Here is a 16,998-nt window from a genome sequence, read left to right as displayed (position 1 = left end):
TTATCAAGGGAGGTGGACCCACCATCTTCAGCGAGTGGTTCCTGCCGGCTGTGCACTGCCTGAGAGGGCGCTGGAAGCAGAATTATTCATGGCCCTCAGGAGAGAGTTGAATGATGAGAGATTTACAGGGCATCGGGAAGGACTGCTGAAGTTACCCGTACAGACAGCTGATGCAGAGAGTGACAGGCTGAAGCACCTTCCTCTGTGCTGGGACATTCTCTGAGCGTGCCGTTCTCTGCCGATCGTTGCTGCAATCTCACTGACCCGCTGCTAGTCATGGAGCTGGTTGATGAGGCTTGTTGGTGACGTCAGCTCTGCCCTACCTCACCTGATTGGTACATTTTCGATGATCTACATTCACTACGAAGATGTTTTCGAGAAAAGTGATGAAAAAGCACTGGTGCAAACTGACTTCTTTGCCCTGGTTAAGAAGCCCAGGAGTTTGGAAACAACAGTAAAAACTGTCAGCAGTGATTTACAAGTCTTTGCACACAGTCAGGCTGGTGGAAAATAGGATCAAGTGTTTATTATACCAAGTGTTCACAGTTGGTGGCTATCTCATGTGTGGAAACATGGCCTTGGTTTTAGTGGTTTTGGTGTGAAGACAACACCACAGAAAAAGCATTTGTCCCTATCAGCTTTAATATCTGATATGTCCTTTGCCTAAGGACCCTATATTAAACTGATTTTTGGAGCAGGGAGTTGGAATACGAACTTTCTCCATGCATTATTGTGGTATTGCAGTGTTCCCAGGAATGATGAAGTCTTATTAAACCAATTTTAAAAGCAGACTGATCAAAACTTGAAAAATCCTAGGTCTAAACACCTTGTTATCTCAGATTCTCCAGCATTTGAAGTTCCTACTATCCTTGATATGCTGGGATATGCTCAATGCTCTGGAACCATAATCATGGAATTCCTACAGTGTGGAAACAGGCCCTTCAGCCCAACAAGTCCACACCAAACCTCACAGCATCCCAGCCAGATCTATAACCCTCCTAATGTACCCCTCCCTGAATACAACAGGCAATTTAGCACAGCCAATCCACCTAACCTGCACATCTTTGGACTGTGGGAGTAAACTCACACAGACATGGGGAGAATGTGCAAACTCTACACAGGCAGTCGCCCAAGGCTGGAATCGAACCCGGGTCCGAGTGCTGTGAGGCAGCAGTGCTAACCATTGAGCCACCGTGCCACTAAAATGCTTTCTCTCAGTACTTTCACCCAACTTTCTCTAAATATGCTTGTTCCAAGGTAAACGTTAATCTCTCCTTTTCTGCATGTTCAGCACTTGCTCTGAATATTATTGCCTCATCCCTGGTACATGCTGCACCTTCCCACCAACACCATCCCTGAATATTCACACATGGCATCAGAAGTAAAAGAAAATCACCTGCCAACACTACCTCATTACAAATAGCATTTCAGAAAAAAATGCTATCAAAGTATTCACTAATTTTGAATTTGATGATGATGACTTGGATGTATTGAATGAGATATTTTGGGAACACTGTGAGCCAGGAAAGGATATGGTGTATACAATGCACATTTTTCATTTGAGTGCAAAAGCAACCAATCAAACAGATGTGCATGTGGCTGCTTTATTTTTCGCAAGTCGAGGCCTGTGAGTTTAATCAGATTACTGACTCACTGATGTGGGACACAACTGTGAATGACCAAGTCAGTGGCATATTACGCCGAAAGCCATTTCTCACATTAGCCAGACCAATAGATACTTGCGGATCGAGCAAAATGAGCCAGAGTGAAATAAAAATGCTACGTCAAGATGCAGAATTGCCTGCCCACAAAGTACATTGTTGCTGTCAGAACTCTACATGCTTTTCAGCACCTGAGGCATGTTCTGCTCAGGGCCTGGCACAATATCTCTGCCTTTCCCTGGCATTTTTGCACTTTGATGTCTCAACTAGAACCTAATGTCCCACAGTGCTCCTGTCTTGCCTGGTTGCTTATCACAGGCATAAGTCAGGCAGCTTAGCATCGTTATTACCAGCAGTCAGTCAAGGGCTGGTCAGCAGCTGTGGCAACTAATGCATTTTTTTTCAACCAAATGGTCACGTCTACAAGTCTCAGGGAAACAGTTCTCAGTCAGGGCAAGGGAGACAGGATTCAGTCAGGGGATCCTGACACAGCATGTCCAAGGAATCATTTGATATCAGCCCAGGGACTTTGACAGTGTCAGTCAGCCATTGGGGCAATCAGGATCAGGGAATCTGTATCACTACAGTACAGAGAGGTGGCCACACTCACTACTAATTACATTCTCAAAATGCTGCAATAGACTTGTTGAGCCTGAATTATGTTCATCAATCCAAGCTGACCCTGTCTATTCCTGCCATTGGAAGTCAGTTTGATGAAATGCTCAAGGTTTTCGGGAGTTTGGGAGGTTCAAGTCCATAGCTCCTTGAAACAGCAGCACAAGTAGATAAGATGGTGAAAAATTTCGCTTTCATGGTACACAGCCTCAGGATATGGTCAACGTGGATGTCTGGTTCATAAGTGGCATGTCAGAGCATGCACTATTTGTACGAGAATTACTACGGTTTCAACCACGAAATGGCCACAACTTGATCAAAAGAGAAAAAGTGACCATCAAGCAGTTTGAACCATCAGCTGTCAAATAAATTAAGACAGAGTTAAACGTATTTGCAGGAGTTTTTTTTTTACATTTTTAAAAAAAAATTCAATAATGGGATGATCACATCACTGGATAAGAATGGCAGTTTCCTTCCCTAAAGGCCATCGGTGAACAGATGGGTTTTTCCCAACAAAGACAATGGATTCACAGTCATCATCAAATTCTTATTTCCAGATGGATTCACACCTAGGTCCCCAGACCAGTATCTCAGCCTCTAGGGAAGTGATGGACAGAAGACTAAATAGAAAATATGTACTAGAAATCATACAACGTCTTGGTTTATGTTTCCATCATGAGATCCATCGCTGCTATGGACACCAGGTAAAGAGCTGAAGAGACTGCAATGCCCCCAGGCAGAGTCACAGCGGTCACCAGGTTTCATAGCCGACAGGGAAAATGCAATCAGGGATTATAGGACATGACTCATCCCAAACCTATGTTTGGATTTAAAGCTTTCCTTTGATTTTTATCCACAAAATGAAAGATTACATTGTTTCCAATAAACAAATGTCTGTGGAGAGCAACAGAATCCGTCATTGTAAAGGTGTGCAGACCTATCTAACAAATAAAGGGCCATCGAAATCATCACCGAATTCCTAGTGTGGAAGATGGCCATTCAGTCAATATCAACCCTGCAAAGAGCATCCCACCCAGTCTCACACCCTACCCTATGCCTCCATTTTGCACACAAGATACTATGGGCAATTTAGCATAGTCAATCTACATAATTTGCACAGTTTTGGACTGTGGGAGGAAACCAGAGCATCTGGAGGAAACTCACGCAGACAGTGTCTGGGTAAGACACTCTTTGTCAGGTCAGTGCGGACATGATGGGCTAAATAGTCTGCTCCCACACTGGAGGGATTCTATGATCTCCAGCAACAAGCCCAAAACACATGGTTTTTGAATCTACTATAACAATGTGTGGAGCTGGATGAACACAACAGGTCAAGCAGCATCTCAGGAGCACAAAAGCTGACGTTTCAGGCCTTGAACCTTCTCTAGGCCCAAAAAGTCAGCTTTTGTGCTCCTGAGATGCTGCTTGGACTGCTGTGTTCATCCAGCTCCACACATTGTTATCTTGGATTCTCCAGCATCTGCAGTTCCCATTATCACTGATACTATTTTTGATTCTACTGTTAGCTATATTCAAACCAATCAACTTATTCAGAAATTTGCTGGTAGTTAACCAGTCCTGATGAACCAGGAAATCCCTTTTCACATATCGTGCAGGTGGATAGTCTTTAGTCAGTGCGAATGTGTCGACGTGTTGTGACAACGTGACTATTTCCAAGCTCTACCTTACACAACTGTTAGTGTGACATTTTATTCACAATACCAGCACCTTTAATTGAGCAGGGATCGGTAACATCTGTACAAACAGCCCAAAACCATGGTTCATTTGATAGTGAGAGTGACAGCAAAGTTCTTCAACTGTGGTTGTCTGTGAACTCACTGGTGTGTTAACAGTTTGGATGACAATGAATCCCTTCCCACACTCAGAGCTCATGAAAGGTCTCTCCCCAGAGTGAACTCGCTGGTGTATCAGCGGGGAATTCGAATCAGCAAAGCCTTTCCCTCATGCAGAACAGGTCAATGGTCTCTCTCCAGTGTGACTCTGGTGGTCAGTTTCTAGCTGGGATGGATGAGAAATTCCTTCCTGCAATCTGCACATTTCCACACTGTCTCCCAGTGTCACTGCACTGGTGTTCGGACATTTCAGATGAATCTTCACAGACTCTTCAACACACACACCATGTGCATTTCTCCCCAATGTGAGTGCTGCTTTTTCCTTCATTGTTCAAAATCCTGAGATAATTGGGTTGTGATAAACAAAGTGACTGTCAGACCTGGATGTGGACCTGTTTAAATTCTCCAACTGCAGACTATACTTTCAAACAGAAAGTTAAGCGTAGCGAGTAAGAAACCAGAAGGACACAGATTGTGAAACTGAGAAATTCTCTGGGCATGTGTGGAGCGATACTTGGGGAAAATGCTGGATCACCATTAGAACAAATTCATTCATAAATATCCTCCAGGTAAGGGATCCAGTCAGTGTTTGCATAAAACTACCAAAAGAGAGAGGTGGGGGAGCCAGCGAGGAAGGACAGTCATTGTATAGATCTGTAACTCAACCTTTCGATCCCTCTGAAAGACTAAGAATAGTGCAGAAGTAAAATTGTGGAAATCTGAAATGAAAACAAAAAATGCTTCGTCAGCGTTGTACAGCACAAAACAATCCCTTTGGTCCCAGTTGTCCACGCTGACTAGATATCCCAAATTAATCTAATCCCATTTGCAAGCATTTGACCTATATTCTGCTACACCCTTCCTATTCACATACAACATTTAAAAGGTATCTGGATGGGTAACTGTACCAGCTTCCACCAGTTCCTCTGGCAGCTCATTCTACACAGGCACCACCCACTTTCCCTTTTAAAAAAAAACAAATTCACTGGAAAAGCTCAGCAGGCCTGTAGTATCTGTTAAGGAGGAAAAAAAAGTTAACATTTCAGGACCGGTGACCCTTCCTCAGAACCCGAAACTCTTCTCTCCTCCACAGATGCTGCCAAACCTGCTGAGCTTTTCCAGCAAATTTGTTTTTTTTTAAGATTTAAGGCATCTGCAGTTCTTTTGGTTCCCTTTTAAGACTTTCCCTCTCAGCTTAAGCCAATGTTATTAGTTCTAGTCTCCCCTAACCTGGGAAAACAATCTTGGCCATTCACCCTACGCCCACCATAATTTTAACAACCTCTATAAGGTCACCAGTCAGCCTTCAATGCTCCAGGGAAAATAGACCCAGCATATTCAACTTCTCCCTACAGCTCAAAACTTCCACCTCTTGCAACATCCTTGTAAATCTTTTCTGCACCCTGCCAAGTTCAACAGCATCATTCCTATAGCAGGGAGACCAGAACTGAACAGTATTCCAAAAGCAGCATAATCAATGCCTTGTTCAGCCTATAACATTGACCTCCCAACTCCTACGCTCAATGCACTGACCAATAAATGCAAGCATAGCAAATATCATCTTCACTACCTTCTGACCCTGCAATCCACCTTCAAGGAACTGTGCACATGCACCCCAAGGAGTCCCTGTTGCATAACAGTCCCCAGAGCCTCATCATTAACTGTTTAAGTCCTGCGCTGATTTGCATTACCATAATGCAATCGCTCACATTTAGCTGAACTAAAACTTATTTCTATCACTCCTTGGCCCATCAACCCATGTGATTACATTCCCATTGTGCTTGGGAAGTAAACGCCTTTGCTGTCTACTACAACAACAATTTTAGTGTCATCTGCAAACTTACTAACCATTCCTCCAATATTCATTCCACATGATTTGCATCAATGATTAAAAAAGCAGTGGACCCAGCACCGATCCTTGCAGCACACTGCTGTTCATAGTCATCTAGCCTGAATCCGCTCCCCCCCCGGCTGACCATAATCTTGTCTCCTACCTTCAAGCCAATTTTGTTTCAAATAGCTAACTCTCCCTGGGTTCCATTTGATCTAATCTTGCTAACAAATCTGTCATGTGGAGCTTTGGTGAATGCCTTGCTGAAGTCCATAATAGACAATGTCCACTGCTTTGCCTTCTTCAAAAAACTCAATCAATTAAGTGAGACAAGATTTCCTACTCACAAAGCCATGTTGACTATCCCTAATCAGTCTTTGCTTCTCTAAACACATGCAAATCCTGTCCCTCAGAATCCCCACCAGCAACTTACCCACCACTGACATCAGGCTCAACGGTCGATGATCCCGTGGCTTTTCCTTAAAGAATGGCACCACATTAGCCACCCAGCCTTCTGGCACTTCACTAGTGTCAGTGATACAAATACCTCAGCAAGGGGCCAGCAATTACTTCCCCAGCTTCTCCCAGAGTTTGTGGGTAACACCTGATCAGGTGCCAGGAACCTATCCACCTTTATGCATTTTAAGACATCCAGCACCTAGATCTCTGTAATATAGACACTTTTCACGACTCATTATTTATGTCTCCATGTTCTCTAGCTTCCATATCCTTCTCCGCAGTAAATACTAATGTGAAATACTCATTCACTATCTCAGCCTGCAGTTCCACACAGACAGCCTTGTTGATCTTTAAAGGGGCCCTATTTTCTCCCTAGTTGCTTTTTTGTCCCAAATGAAGTTTCAGAATCTCTTGGGATTCCCCTTAACTTGATTTGCCAAAGATAGCTCATGTCTCCTTTTGCCATCCTGATTTCTCGAGTATACTCCTATTGCCCTTGTACTTCGAGGGATTGACCCAATTCCTGCTGTCAATACCTGACATGTGCTGCCGCCTTTTTCTTGACCACAGCCTCAATTTCTCCAGTCAGCCAGTATCCCCTACATTTACCAGCCTTGCCCTTCACATGAACAGGAACATATTGTGTCTGGGCTCTCCTTATTTTAGTTTTGAAGACCTCCCACTTTCCAAGCATTCCTTGACCTGCATATTACCCCTCTCGATCATCTTTTGCAAGTTCTTGCCCAACAATGTCAAAGTTGGCCTTACTCCAATTTAGAATTTTGAAATGTATATTAAATAAATAAGTTTTATTTTAAACTGATCACATCTGCCTGCATCTGGCATATACTCCTCTAAACCTCTCTTGTCTATGTCCTAATTCAAATGTCTTTTAAACAACGTGACTGTACCTGTATCTGCCACTTCCTCTGAAAGTTTGTTCCACACATGGACAACTCCGTAAAAATAAAAGTTTCCCTCATGTCTTTTTAAATATATGTCTTTCTCCTCTCACCTTACACACATGTCCGCTTGTCTTGAAATCAGCCAACCTCGGGAATAAACCCTTGCTATTTGCATAATCTGTGCCCTCACGATTTTATGAACCTCTAAGGCCACTCGTTAACCCATTATGCTGCAGTGAGAAAAGTGCCAGCTTTGGCCCTCTATTTGATAATCAAGCCCTCCATTCCTGGCAACATCCCAGCAAGTCTATTCTGAACTGTCTCCGGTTTAATAATAATGTCCTTCCTGTAACAGGGCGACCAGAGCTGCACACAATACCTCAAATGAAGCCAAAACAATGTCCTGTACAACCTCAACATAACATCCCAACTCTGAGACTCTAAGGTCTGAGCAATGAAAGCAAGTGAGCTAAACAACTTATTAATCACTCTGTCTACTTGTCTACATAAACTTCAAAGAATTATGCACTTGAATCTCAGCATTTCTCTGTTCCACAACACTACCCTGGGTGCAACCATCAATTGTGCAAGTCCTACCCTGGTCATTTTACCAAAATACAATGTCTCACATTTATTCAAATTGAACTTCATCCTCCACTCCTCAACCCATTGACATAATTGATCAAGATCTTGCTGTCATCTTCGATAACCTTCACTGACCACTATACCAACATTTCATATCACTAATTCTAGTATCATCTGCAAACTTACTAATCTTGTCCCTTAAATTCTCATCCAAATCATCAAAATAAATGAGAAACAAAAGTGGACCCTGTGCCAAATGCTGTGGAACATGCTGGTCACAGAACTCCACTCTGAAAAATCCTCCATCACCACGGTCTCTCCTCCAACTGAGCCAATTCCGCTTCCAATTAGCAAGCTCTTCCTGAATCACATGTGATCTAACTTTACGCATCAGTCTACCATGTGGAATCATGTCAAAGGCTTCACTCTCACTCTGGGAGGTGCTGCAAAACTGAAACAATTCCCCCACCATTTGCCCATCATTCCTTGAAAAGTTAAATCCCAATTCTCTTGAGAATAACTGCTAAATCTGCATCCAGCTGCCATTCAGACTGTTCCAGATCCTGGGAACTTGCGGAGTCAAACACTCTTCACATTTTCACTCTGCATTTTTTGCCAATTATCTGAATGTTGTACTCCACGGTTACCAAACATTGCTACAATGGAGAATTACCTGAGCTTCTGTTCACTCTCTCCAAACCAGAGACACATCAATTTTAATTGACTTATGGGACGTGGCCTTTGCTGCACAGGCAAATATTGATTTCCACTTTTATTCGATTTGGAGAAAGTGGTACTTTCTATTACTGCTGCACTCCATCTGCTGGAAGTACACCACTGTGCTGTTATGATGATAATCCACCCTGGAGCCTCACTACCCTCCCGACTGCAGGAATCATACCTCAGACCTCACTACCCTCCAGATCATGCCCTCAAGCCTCGCTACCTGCATTGTTGCAGGCATCATTCTCGAGCCTCAACATCCTTCACATCTGTGGAATCCCCCTCCAGCCTCAACTCACACCATCTATGTAGATTCCTCCAGTCTCACAGACCACCTTATCTGTCATCTCCTCCAGCCCACAAACTTCTTTAGCTCTATAATTGTCTTTACCGTCACAAACCTCCCTTTGTCTGGTCTCCTCCAGCCTCACAATCTTCCCCATTTCTGTAATCTCCTCCAAGCTCACTTTTCTCTACTTTTGTAGTCTTCTCCAGTCTCAGAACCCTTCTTGTCTCACATATCATCCAGCCTCACAGATCAATGATACAAGAACGATATTTCTTTCCTCTCATACAATCCTTATTTTTATTCATCCACATGATGGCGGTACTTTCAATTTCCTGGGCTTCAGGCCCCAGAATTGAAGTCAACCGCTTTACCTCTATACCTCACTTTTCTCCCGAAAACACTGACCAATCATGAGTCATTTATTCTAATATCTCATTTTCTGAAATAACTTGAAATATTGCTGGGCATCTTCCTATGTGAAGAGTCTCGGAGGTCTACAGTACAGAAAAAGGCTTTGTGGCCCATCGAGCCTGGGCTGGTTAAAAACCACACCCTAACTATTCTAATCTAATTTTCCAGCACTTGGCCCATAGACTTGTCTGCGTTGGCATCACAAGTGTGCATCTAAATGTGCCTTAAACGCTATGAGGATCTCGGTGCCTACCACCCTCACAGACAGTGAGGTTCAGTGCCATTGTCACAGCATGATGACATCACAGACAGGAACAGAGACGAGCTGAGTCTGTGCAAACCAAAGATCCCACACACACTGAGAAGGACGGGGGGGTCCCTGATAGGGGGCAGAGGAGATTTAACAATGGTTTGTAGGAAGAGGGTTTTTAGTTGCATGGGTAGGGTTTTTTTTTAAAGTTATAATTTCATGTGACTTAGGTATTGCTGGTACATATTGAGAATATCCATCGACAATAGATGGACTCTCCTTCACAACCTCTCCTCTTGCCTGGGGTGTGGTAATCTTCAGGTTAAACCAGCCCTATGGTCAGGTAGGATAATGGTGACTTCACCTTAGGCACAGTGATGCCACTTTGCCTCAGTGGTGTAGAGGGGAATGTTGAATGTGGTGGATGGGACACCACTCCGACACTGCTTCATCTGGAGGATGTTAACTTCCTTTAATATTGTTGGGGCTGTACTCACGCAGGTAAGTGGAAATGAAAAGTGGATGAGTGCCTTACACACAAGAAGCAAACCGTCATTGGGTAATCAGGTGCTTGGGGAAACGGAGATTGATCTCCTTGTAACAAAGGATTTTGAGGGGACCTTTGATAGGAGGTGTTTACAAAAGATAAACATTAGAATGGTAAAACGTACACTCAACTGGCCATAAAAAAGGACTACAGGACATATATTGAAAGTTGTAGGAAAGATCTATTGAGAGAATGGAGTAATGAGAGAGAAATTTTACATGGCAAATGGGAATGAGCAGGAACACAATACTCACACACAATGGGAATATCCAGGTCCTGATGAATTGAGTAATTCTGTCAGAGTTTGGTGTTACAATTGAGCTTCCTACCTGAAAGTCCACTTGTAATATCCTGTAACACAAATTCAGAAAATCCATCACTGTCAGAGTAGAAATCCACAACATCCCCTCCTCCTGGCCGAGGGTAACTGTGCATTGTTCCTGCTGCACATTATTCCTTGTGGGAGTCAGCAGCTGATTCGAGGGATTTCTATTTGGGTTTCTCGGAATTTCCACATTGGGGCTTCATGTCACTGAACATAACAACAGGTGTTTGACACAAGGCAAAGAATGGCCAAGATTTAGTGAGATGCAGGCAGCAGGATTTGCTTCCTTTTCTTTCCTTCTGTGCTGCTGCACTGCCACAATGAGACATCAGCTTTTCCGGCCCAATGCAACTTGATGAACAAGTTGTCTCGATTCTGAGAAATGGGCAGTAAGCTTCTCCCAGTCATTTGAAAAAACGCCCCTTAAAAAGGCAGCAATTACATATGTGTCATGTTGCCCAGTGCTCCCAACAAAAAGATGAGAAGAATGAGGGAGGATCTCATAAAAAGGGATAACAGTCAAGTTCCATGAGGGTTAGAGTTTATGGAGAGATATTGATAAATGGGCGACAAGTCGGCAAATGGAGTATAATTTGGGAAAACGAGAAGTTGCTATTTTTTGAGGACATGACCAAAGGACAGTGTTATTTAAAAATGTAAAAACTGTGGAAAACTACAATACAAAAGGGATTCAGGAATAATTGTGCAGGAAGCATGAAGCGAGCACACAGTTGCAACAGGTAATCGGGAAGGGTCATGGGATGTTATCCGTATGTCAAGGTGTTTGCAGCAGAAGAGTTTGGAATACATGTCTTAGGACAAATGTACAACTTGCTGGCAAGACCACATCTGGAAGAATGTGAGCAGCTTTTTTGGTCCACTTATTCGAGCAAGTACATCACTTCACTGGAGGCATTTCAAAGAAGATGAACTAAGATGATCATTGGTTTGGAGGGATTATGTTTTGAGCTAAGACTAAACAGGTCTGGAATATACTAACTAGATTTTTTTGAAGAATGAGAGATGTTCTAATTAAAAATAGAGGATTCTCAAGGGAGTTGACAGGATAAATGCTGAGGAAATATTTCTCATCGTGGGAGCAGATTCTCGATAAGGCAGAGAAGAGAGGGTTCTCTTTTGGAATTGTCAAGCTTAAGGCAACACAGACATGGGTAAGGGGTTTCAGTCACGAATGAGCTGGAGTGAGGTGGAGAGAAGGAGCATTTTAGAGATTGAAATTTCTGGCATTTGTGATTGAAATGTACGGTAAGATGTTCATCTTGAGACCAGATATGAGAGCATTATTGAGAAGGGTGCAGTTCAGCCTCAGACAGTTCCCAATGAGAGGGATGGATTCAGTACAATAGTAAGGAAAAATAATTTGTAATAATAACTGAAGGCAATGTGTTTTACTATCACAAAGTGTTATTGGAGGAAATTTCAGCTAATCAAGTAGTGGAAGCATGATAAGCAGTTTTATAACTGAGTAACAGTGGAGCAAAGTGATGGAGACGAGTTAGATCTGAACATTGTAGAATACATGTGAAAGTTAACACAGTGCTTGTGGAAGATCTCACCTCCTGGAAGTATGTTGGTGAGAAACAGCATGGGCCAAGGATAGATCCTTGAGGGACATTTACTACATGGATTTCAGACAGGAAAGAGAGATGGAGTGGGATTTTCCAGTGACGGTGAGGTCGAACATTGGTTTTAAACAGAATGGGTGAGAAGGACATAACCAGAAAAGAGAAACAGACAGAACAAGTAACAATATCTGTGAATTGGCATGGGGGAAGAGGCAGGGAGGAGGAGGAGGAGGAGGAGGAGAAATAAGAGTTGGAATATTTGTAGTTTAGTGAGAATAGGGCAAAGGGTTAAGATGAGCTCTGATAAGGCTTGACATGAAACTGGACAAAGATGCAAGTTTAAGCCTAAAACGAGGAGCAACATGCTAGGCAATTTGGTTTGGTGGGCTTGTGGAAGAGAGGGAAGCAGCAGAGGCAGCTGATTGGATTGTCTCAATGTTAGTGACATAGAAACTGCATGTGTCTCCTTCACTTGCTGTTGGAGCGGAGGATGGAGGAGACAGGATGATGGACAGTGTTTTGCAAAGAAACAATGCCTGTGTTAGTGATATTTAAAAATGAGTGAACAAACCTGATGACTAACTTTTATCCAGAATGTTAAAATGTACAACAGAAGTCCAGGTTCAAATCCTATCTCAGCAGATGGCGGAATTTGAATTCAATAAAAAAAACTGGAAGAATCAACTGGTTGCCATGGCAACAATTGCTGATGACAGAGTGAAAAAAAAATCTAATGTCCTTCGGGGAAAGAAATTTGCCAACCTCAGCAAGCCACTCAGTTGCAAATCACTGCAAAGTTTCAACAAAGGAATGAAGCTGGGTGGCCCATTTGGCATCTACCAGGGAACTAGGAAAGACAACTGCAGAATCAGCCCTATCGGCCCCCCAAACTCCTGCTTAATAATATCTGGGGGCTCGTGGCAAAATTTGGAGAGCCGCTTCAAAGACGAGTCAAGGAACAGTGTCAGACTCATGGAAACATACCTGGCAAACAATGACACACACCACTATCATTGTCCTTAGTGAAGCCCTGTCCCAGCAGACGTGACAGCACAGTGCTATTCTGACCAGATTATTTGACCTGGGAGTACTCAACTTTGACTCTGACGCCTGGAAGTCTCACGGCTCCTGCTGATTACCATGTACCATCCTCCCTTGGTTGATAAATCAGCAGTAGTATTATCGCTAGATTATTAATCCAGAGGCCCAGGTAACATTCTGGGGACCTGGGTTCGCATCCTGCCATGGCAGATGGTGAAACATGAATTAAATAATGATCTGGAACTAAGATTCTCATGATGACCATGAAACCATTGCCAATTATCAGGAAAGACCCATCTGGTTCACTTAGGCCCTTTCCGGAAATGTGCCATCCTTACCTGGTCTGGATGACATGTGACTCCAAACCCATAGTGATGTGCTTGACTCTTAACTGCCTTCCAGGTAATAAACGCTGGTCCAGCCAGCGATTTCCACATCCCAAGAGGGAATTTTAAGAAACAAAAAACTCCATCATGTTGAACAGCACTTGGAGAAAGCACTGCGAGTGTGAATAGCACTAAATGTACTCAATGTCCACATCAGGAGTAGTTTGCAGGAGGATTACCAATCAGGCTGGTCGGGTCCTGAAGGACAAAGCTGCTTGGCTGGGACTGCAGCAGGTGCTGACGCACCAAACGGGGAAAATATAGCTGATCTCATCATCACCAATTTCCCAGCTGCAGAGGCATCTGTCCATGACAGGATTGTTAACAGCAACCACCGCACAGTCCTGTGGAAACAAAGCCTCATCTTTAACTTGAGAATACCCCCCATTGCGTTGGGTGGCACTAACTTCGGCTAAAAGGGACAGACTTGGAACAGACACAGGAGCTCAAAACCAGATATCTATGAGGCTTTGAGAGAGACTGCAACAGTAGCAGACCTTCTCCAGCACAATCTGTAACCTCATGGCCCAGCATATCCTACAGACAGCCATTGCCATTGATCCAGGGGACCAACACTGGTTGAACGGAGAGTATTGGAGGGCACGCCAAGGGCAGCACCAGGCATACCTAAAAAATAAGGTGCCAACCTGGTAAAACCACCAAACAGGACTATCGGCATGCCAAATAGCATAAGCAGCAAGAGTGAGAGCTAAGCCACCCCATAACCAATAGATCAGATGCAAGCTCTGCAGTTCTGCCACACCCAGTCGTGAACAGTGATGGACAATTAAACAACTCACTGGAGGAAGAATGCCAAAAATCCCCATCTTTGCCCGACACAGGAGCCCAACCTATCCATGCAAAAGACAAGTCTGCAGCAATCTTCAGCCAAAAGTGCCAACTGGATGATCCAACTCAGCCTTCTCCAGAGGTCCCCAACATCAGAGATGTGAGTCTTCATCCAATTTGATTCATTTCACATAATATTAAAGAAATGAATGAACAGTGCAAAGGTTATGGGCCCTGGCAACACTCTGACAATAGTAGCGATGACTAGTGCTCTACAGCTTGCTAGCATCCAAGCCAAACTATTTCAGTCCTGCTACAGCGCTGGCATCTACTAACAATTTGGGAAACTGCCCAGGTCTGTTCAGCACAAAAACATTGAAAATCGAACCGGACCAATTTCCCCTCAAGCAATCTACTCTCTATCATCAGTAAAGTGATAGAAGGTGTTGTCACAGCACTATTCAGCAGCACTTACTCAGCAGAAACCTGCTCAGTGACACCCAGTTTGGGCCATGGTGGGCACTCGGTTCCTGATCTTATTACAGACTTGATCCGCAAATTCACAAACAGCTGAATTCCTGAGGTGAGGTGAGGGTAAACAGCAGAGCCCTGCACAAAAACCACGTACTTCCACTTCAGTGACAATGACTGACAGTGACACCTTAGTTTCAGCTCATCTGCTGAACCTCTCATCTATTCCTGTGTTATCTCTAGGCTTAACTACCAAAATTCACTGCCAGTTGGCCTCCCACATTCAACATTCCTGCAACCTCAAGAATACCTAAAATTCTGCTGCACACAAGTTCATTTGTACCAAGACCTGTTCACCATCACTGCTGTGCTCCCTGACCCACAAAGGCTCCTATTTATAAGCAACAATTTAAAATTCTCATCCTTGATTTAATTCCTGGCTGTGATGAGCCCTATCTCCCTGCACCAAACAACCTTCAAGACTTCGATAACTCATTTAGTTCCAGACTCCAACAATGCGTTTAATCATCCCTTCACTATTGGAGGCTGTTTCTAAAGTTGCCAGAAAACGTGATCTGGAATTCCCCTGATAAACCTCTTAGGTTTGCTTTCCTTGAGAGAGTCAGGAAAACCTGTAGATTTGGTAACTTTTTGGTCACCTGACCTAATATGGCCTTACGTCAAAAGTTTGTTGATAATATTTTTGTGAAATTATAAAACATGATAAAAATACAAATAGTTTGTTGATTTGGACATACACCATTAGCTCTTCAGTAGCTCTTCAGTATCGCTGGATGAATGATCTGTAACTTCTCAAATGGAGCATTGTGAGAGCACCTTTATCATACAAACTGCAGTAGCACACGAAAGTTAAACATCACCTTCTCCACAGGTAACAGGGCTTTGGCAACGATCGCTGGTATCTGTGGAAGGAGAAACACATAGTAAATGTTGCAGAAGTGCAAAATGAATGACACAGATAAAAACGCTGTAGAATTTGGTGGTCTGAAATGGAAGAAAAATACACTCTCTTTCTGGGAAAATATTTCCTGACTGTGAAAGATACCATTCAAAAATTAATCTGGTAAGAGAGCAGCACATGGTCAGGGGGTGGGCAGCAGTGGAAAATTTATTTACAAAAAAGGTACAAGGAAATTACAGTAAAATACTACAGAGATCAAATCTATCCATCATTAGAGACTGAAGAGATTAGACACCGACAAAGGTGATCAGGGAGCACAGAAGTGAGCAAGAGCAGTGTGAGCTGCTATGATCCAACAGTCTGGGAAAAAAAAATCCATAAGAAACAAACATTTCTCTTGGATAAGAGATAATAGGAACTGCAGATGCTGGAGAATCCAAGATAACAAGGTGTGGAGCTGGATGAACACAGCAGGCCAAGGAGCATCTTCGGAGCAGGAAAGCTGACGTTTTGGGCCTGGACACTTCATCAGAAATGGGGGAGGGGAAGAGGATTCTGAACGAAATAGGGAGAGAGGGGGAGACAGATCAAAGATGGAGAGAAAAGATATTTGGAGACGAGACAGACAAGTTAAAGAGGCGGGCATGGAGCAGGTAAAGATGAGGAGAGGTGGGGAGGTAGGGAGGTGATAGGTCAGTCCAGGGAGAACAGACAGGTCAAGGGGGTGGGATGAAGTTAGTAAGCAGGAAATAGGGGTGCAGCTTGAGGTGGGAGGAGGCGATAGGAGAGAGGAAGAACAGGTTAGGGAGGCAGGGACAAGCTGGGCTAGTTTTGGGATGCAGTTGGGGGAGGGGAGATTTTGAGGCTTCTGAAATCCACATGGACACCATTGGGCTGCAGGGTTCTCAGGCAGAATATGTGTTGCTGTTCCTGCAACCCTTGGGTGGCATCATTGTGGCACTGCAGGTGGCCCAGGATGGACATGTCATCTGAGGAATGGGATGGGGAGTTGAAATGGTTCGCGACCGGGAGGTGCAGTTGTTTCTTGCGAACTGAGCGTAGGTGTTCTGCAAAGCAGTCCCCAAGCCTCCGCTTGGTTTCCGCAATGTAGAGGAGGCCACAACGGGTAGAGGGGATGCAGTATACCACATTAGCAGATGTGCAGGTGAACATCTGCTCGATGTAGAAAGTCTTCTTGGGGCCTGGGATGGGGGGGGGGGGGGGGGGGGAGAAGAGGGAGGAGGTGTGGAGGCAAGTGTAGCACTTCCTTTGGTTGCAGGGGAAGGTGCTGGGAGTAGTGGGGTTGGAGGGCAGTGTGGAGCGGACAAGGGAGTCACGGAGAGACTGGT

General features: G+C 43.9%; 1 long non-coding RNA gene and 1 other non-coding gene across 4 annotated transcripts in view; one reads left to right on the top strand and one right to left on the bottom strand.

The window, feature by feature from the left end:
- Window positions 1-577: 577 nt before the first annotated feature.
- LOC132210292 (U2 spliceosomal RNA) lies at window positions 578-769 on the top strand. Its single transcript, XR_009446519.1, has one exon. It is a non-coding gene; the product is annotated as a U2 spliceosomal RNA (small nuclear RNA).
- A 3,203-nt stretch (window positions 770-3,972) lies between these two features.
- LOC132210181 (uncharacterized) overlaps window positions 3,973-16,998 on the bottom strand; it is a 15,539-nt gene continuing 2,513 nt past the window's right edge. The window contains exons 2-4 of one of the 3 annotated variants that reach the window (XR_009446418.1): window positions 15,486-15,650; window positions 10,384-10,480; window positions 3,973-4,848 (exon numbers count right to left, since the gene is read on the bottom strand). This is a non-coding gene — a long non-coding RNA (uncharacterized LOC132210181). The remainder of the gene's footprint in view (window positions 4,849-10,383; window positions 10,481-15,485; window positions 15,651-16,998) is intronic. The other 2 variants (XR_009446420.1, XR_009446419.1) reach the window with 2 other exon arrangements.

This window comes from Stegostoma tigrinum, chromosome 11 (assembly GCF_030684315.1).
Source record: "Stegostoma tigrinum isolate sSteTig4 chromosome 11, sSteTig4.hap1, whole genome shotgun sequence".
Lineage (NCBI taxonomy): Eukaryota > Metazoa > Chordata > Chondrichthyes > Orectolobiformes > Stegostomatidae > Stegostoma > Stegostoma tigrinum.
The sequence above is the reverse complement of the archived record's forward strand: the minus strand, read 5'-3'. Positions and strand labels throughout refer to the sequence as shown.